General features: G+C 41.1%; 1 pseudogene; it reads right to left on the minus strand.

Moving 5' to 3' along the window:
* Positions 1-3,178: 3,178 nt before the first annotated feature.
* LOC133388148 (5S ribosomal RNA) lies at positions 3,179-3,297 on the minus strand (annotated as a pseudogene).
* Positions 3,298-6,135: the final 2,838 nt, after the last annotated feature.

Raw genomic sequence — 6,135 nt, forward strand, 5'->3', positions numbered from 1 at the left:
GTTGATGGCACGCATGCATGCTACGCATGCACATCCCTGCCATCAACCAAGATGGCGGCAGGTGCATTAGCCTCTTAGAGAAACCTTGGCCACCATCTTGGTTGATGGCAGGCTTGTTCCTGCAGTGCAACCATCATTTACATCAAGGGAGAGGTAGGTGGGGCATGCAGGCAGGCATCGTGGGCCTGCGCAGCAATAGGGGGTGCCTGGGAGCTCCCTCTCATGATCCACGGCAGAGTCGGGAACTGATGCTGACATAGATTGCAAAAGGGAGTGCTACCCACTCACTCTAAGAAGGGGCCCTTCAGGGCCCCCTTGGGACCCAGGGGCCCTTGGCCAGGGCCTGACCTGACCGCCCTTTGGCACCGGCTCTGCACACTTTTCCCAAGGGAATAAAAAACACAGAGATTAGCATCTGAAAGGGGCCTGGGAGGATGATAGAGATCCCTTGGTAGGCCAAGAATGACTGGATGTGCATGGTCTGCTTAATGCAACTTGCTAGCTCTGATATAAACACACTGTAAGCAATTACAGTACACTTCAACACCACGAACTGTTAATTAGGTGTTCATTCCCTGGGAATGAAAATGGTGCACTATGTTCTTCAGCTCCTGTCCTTTGTAGGAAAAGTTTTTAATCAGTGCACATTTGTAAATGGCCAATCTCAGTGAGGTGATGATTGATGACCATTTCCAGAGCATTAAGGGCTGTTGACTCCCTGCTCACTCCAAATCTTGTTGTACAACTGTCAGGGAAATGAAAAGTAGAACACGTTCCTCTCTGGACTTGAGCTGATGTCCCACATGTAGAAATCTGTTTTATTCATGCACACATAAATGCATGTAAATTAGCCGTGGTGGCCCTTTTGTCTGTGTCGTGTGTCTTCGTTGTGGCACCTGTTTCTGAACAAGTTGTCCATCTCTCCTTAAACACATTTGTCGCTGAGTTTTTAGTCTCTGTGAGCAGCTGTCTGTCTTAGGACTTTGCCACACAGAAAACAGAATGGAAATGTGCCAGTTTCTGTTGTTGTAAGGCCGTGCAATTTTTCAAGTTACACACAATGTGTTCATCAAGTTATGTTTCCTAAAGATCTGATTTTTCTGAAGGATGGGACCATGCATTCATCACAGTGTAAATGAAAACCTGAATGAAATGGGCACATCTATCAAAGCAATTCAAATCTGACAGATAGCAATGGGAATAATTTTGGAAGGCTTGGTGAAAGGGGAATGTCTTTAGCAGGCACTGAAAAGACAATAGAGAAGATGCCTGTCTGGTATGCAGTGGGAGGGAGTTCCAAAGAGTAAATGCCGCCACACTAAAGGCCTGATTCTGACATTATGCAGGATGGACTGTGGCAAATATTGCCACTTCTAACCAACTGGATCCAGAGATGATGGAGGATTCAGAGCTAATATTCATATTAATAATTCCCCTCAACCAAATGGGGCACAATTAAACCTAATACACAGGGAATAGACATCCCTTTGTCTATTCATGATGGGCCTACCATCATGACATCTGATAGAAACCAAAAGACTTTTGGTGCCACACTAAAATTCTCCAGTCATAAAACCATAAACTTCAAGCTTATCTCAAAGACATAAAATCTCGGCATGACTACCATCAGTTAGGAGCCATAAAATCACACTGATAATAGGCCATGAATTACCTATATCATAAATTGTTATGTGGTTCTACTTAGTCGGCAATTGTTTATATAAACATTGAAAAACATTCATGAACTGACAATTTCTTAGCATGTTCAGATGCATACCAGATAGCTTCCCGTGTCTAAGAGATTTAAAATGTTATTCTGTAGCTGAAATTTATTGTATTTCTGTCATGTATTGAGGAATGTACCATCTAGTTATATTTTAGAACAATTTTTCTCTGACAATTGCAATAAGCAGCAATTAAGCTAGGAATGTTTAATAAATTTGTGATCTTCAAAAGAAAATGTAGTATAAATATTCCTGCATTTTAGTATCAAACTAGTCTTCTCCTTACTAATGCTTGTGTCCTCAGACAGTCTTGTAAGATCCAGGTAATTTAGCAAGGTTTATGCATCAAATAGGTTGCAGCAATGTGTTATATCTATGCTATATATCAGAATTTTAGATCTGTTATGCTTTGATACGTAATGCCTTAACCTGCTGTTATTTTGATTTTATGCTGGTTATTTCCTGTGTGTGAATACGAGGAATGGGGAGTTTACTGTACCCTTGGACTTGGCAAATTCTTCATGGAAAGCTAAGGTGTAGCTTAACTCCCAGGCTCACAGCCTGCTACCTAGATAGCATGCTTAGACCTCTACTCTGAACAGAGCAAATCTGTCACCGGACAACCTGATAAGATGGTATCTGCCCTCTCCTGCAGAACACAGTGATCGATTGGGTATATAGGGGATGAGGTGATCTTTTGGGTATTCCTGGTCCCAAGCCGTGTAGGGCTTTGTACACCACTACCAGCACCTTGGAGCTAGCTTGGTAGCTAATATATGTATTTTTATCCACACTTTAACCCAGTAAATGCATTTTTGCAGACACTACTTGGCTGGAAAACTGCATTGCAAAATTTGGATAGAGTAAATTTTGAAGCATGGTTGTGTTTTGGTTCACATTTTGTTTGGAAAGTGCAGATTGGGTAGCTTCGCCTTTAAATGTGAACTGAATAAAATTTCTCCTCCACCCTTACATACACACAAACTTTTAAAACCCTATGATACCCAAACAGATGACATCTGAGACATGACAATTTTCATGCACAGCTAATATATAGCAACTATAGCAACCTTCCTTTTTCAACAAGCCTTTTAAGTAGAGACCTTATCCCAGTCTGCCTCTGTGTTGGAATTGCTTTTTAATATGTCTTTAAAGCTTTTCTTTTTAAAAGATGTTTTTAAAGCTTTTTTTTTAAAAATTAAAATATGTTTTAATTTAATATGTTTTTAAGGTTGTTTTGTTGTAATATATTTTGAAGTCTGTTTTTAGATGTTTTAGAATGTTTTTAGTGCTTTTGTTTGCTTGCCCTGGGCTCCTGCTGAGAGGAAGGGAGGATATTTTATTATTTATTTATTTTAAAAGATTTCTATCCCGCCCTTCTACCCTATAATGGGGCACTCAGGGCAGCTTCATGGTAAGAGGTATTCAGAGGTGGTTACCACTGTCTTCCTCTCAGCCCATGGCGCCTGGTCTTCCCAGGCAGTCTCCCATCCAAATACTAACCAGACCAGACCCTGCTTAGCTTCCAAGATCAGATGAGATCAGGTGTGTACAGGTTAGTGTGGCCCTAGTCTTTGAAATACGATTTGCATTCTGTTTAATGAATTTCAGAGGCTCTCCTGGAGTGCCCTGGAGTGCCCACCTCCTATGGCTTTTCAGAAGGCCCTGAATACCCCTTTTGCTGGATCTCCCTGCCTATTAATATTTAGCCCGCACTTTTGCTGTGCTGTGTTTCATGTCTGCTTTTTTTTTTTTTTAGTTAAGCATACCCAGAAGGTAATCTTATTATTTTGTGTAAGCTGCTTAGAGATTTTTGTTGATTAAGCAGTATATAAATATTGTTTAAGTAAATAAATGTTTCAGTTTTGCCCTTATGAATGTTGTTCTTTCTGGTTCTATTAATTTGTTGGGGGGGGGCATGTTGCTGAGTCATAGTTTTAAGTTTAAAAATGTTATATTATTGTTCTTTTCATCTTTTTGATTGTGTCATTTTGGATGGGCATTTGCCCAAAAAGCCAGCCTAAAATATTTTAAATAAAAATAGAAAAAATATATATTAGTGAACCTTTTTAAAAAATAAAACAAAATCTGTATTTGCTGTTTAGATGCACATTCACAGTGCCCTGCTTTTTTTTTTTTTTTTGGCTTGGAACAGGGACAAGCAAGAGGGCTCACCCCCATTTATGTCACATACTCACAGAAGGTGTGTAATCTCTGTTCACAGCTTTGGATGAGCACATTGAGGCAAGGGGTGTGGGATCAGTGGGCATGTCCCTCTCGCTCCTCCCTATTCATGGATATGTCATGGGAACAGGACACTTGTTCTATGCAGTCACTTCTCTTTATGGCAGACTTTGAATTACTTTTCCAACTTATCTTCTTGTACCCCCACATTCCTCAATGTTGTGCATATGCAGAGATACTCAGCTGAGTGTGTGCCAGTGTGTGTGTATTTCCCTAAGTGGCAGGCTTTTACCCTGCATTTAAATCACTGAGAAGACTTAGTAAAATAAGAAAAGCTACTTTATTTATAGAAATACACAGTAGATAGGAATGTCATACCTAGTTCTAACTAACTAAGTTGGAGGTGCAATGCCCAGACGTGGGTATTGCCCTCATGGTTCAGGAGAGACATCAAAGACAAAGATGTCTCCTCTCTCCTCGGGCGGTCGAAGAAGAAGGCAAAGGAAGGAGGGGCAGGTCAGCTTCCCTGAGCATATCAGTTTACAATGGAAGGAAGTGAGCTAGAGAAGAGCACAGGTAAAGGTAGGCAAGCCTAGCCAGCTGGAGGACCCTAATTCTGTCTTCCTTCTGGAACACAAACAAAAGAACCCAGACAGGAGTTGCTCTTGCTCCCCTTCCAACACACAGCCTCCTTTTATTTTTATCATTCCAAAAAATGAGAATGCAAAACTGTGGAAAATAAGCATAGGGACCTAGGAACTGTAGTGGAGTGGCAAATTCAGAAGTGCAGGGTCCCTTCGTGATAGTCATAGCCACGCCCCCTCACAGCCACCCCCCTTCTATCATTAAACAACCTTCTAAGATTATAGGACAATCTGGCCAGGCTTGAGTACCACTTTCTACTTCTCTATCATTTTCACCATTCGACGGTCCTTTCTTGCTGTCAGAGGTATTGCTTGAATTACTGAATTCAGTGTCTACACATTTATCTCCTGCTGCTACCAAACTGCTTGATGATGTAGATGGGATGGTATTATCAGGATTCACCACCTCTTCTTCGCAATTACAGAATTCTCACTGTCCATAACTTGGCCTGGCTTTTTGAAGTAGGAACTAATAGAAACTCCTTTCACTCTGATTGGCTCTGATCATGTAGCAAATTGGATTAAGTCAAAATGCTCTGTAGTAAATCAGATTTGGCTATGTGATGACATTACTGAGGGCAAATGAAGCTGATTGGGATGGAAGGCGATGCTTCCTGGATCAACCACAGGATTGATCCCAGCCCATCAGGGACACCATGTTGGATAACCAATTAGACACAGTGACATCACTGAGAGCAAACAAAACCCATTCAGAAAGAATTAACCTTATTTTGTATAGCAAACACTTTGGCTTCATTTCAATGCAATCACCAGAAAATTGCTAACAAAATGTTGATGAAAATCACCCTCTTTCTCTCAGCCCTCATTATAATGAAGATTTACATGTGGGTCCCTTCTTCCTCCAATCCTGGGTCACTTTAGTGGCACAAATTCCTTAGGCTGTGTTGGAAGTTGGGCTTAGGGCCTAGGGTTTTAAACTTAGTTTTAATTTTCTTTTAAAACGGTTTTTAGTGGTTGAAAGTAAGAAGAGGCGCTCAGGTTGAGTGTCAGCCTGGGTCGTTTGGGAGGGAAAGTTTCTCCATCTCAGCCTTTAAGCTTCTTTCTCTTATTAGCTTCTTGTAGTTTCAAAGTATTCAAAGAGGAGGCAAATATTTGTGCAAAACACCCATAAATATGGATAGGGAAATGGGGGGAGGGGGGATGAAGACTTTCCCAGTCTTTAATCCCCTAAAGAGAGAGTTGAAGAATGTTCAGAAGCCCATAATCTGTGCTAACTGGTGTCAAATTCACACTCTAGTGGGTGCTAATAGGACTGATGTGTCCCAAGAACTTGACCCTCTTCCCAAAGACACCACTTTTGGAAGGAGACAAATGAAGCAGATCCTTGGGTGTTCTGAGAATTCTAAGCTTCTGATTTTATAGATTCTTGTGTTTTCTTTCCTTCCTTTCCCCTTTTGGGCAAGAACGATCAACAAACGTTGAAATGTGAACCTCGGGGCAAACGAGTATGTCAGATCAGAGAAAACCCATTTCCCTTTGACTGGGGCTGAGTATGTGAGACATACTTATCCAATGAAGAGAGGGCCTTTCATTCATATTTTCTGAATTTCATTTATAAATGC

The sequence above is a fragment of the Rhineura floridana genome, chromosome 6 (genome assembly GCF_030035675.1).
Source record: "Rhineura floridana isolate rRhiFlo1 chromosome 6, rRhiFlo1.hap2, whole genome shotgun sequence".
Lineage (NCBI taxonomy): Eukaryota > Metazoa > Chordata > Lepidosauria > Squamata > Rhineuridae > Rhineura > Rhineura floridana.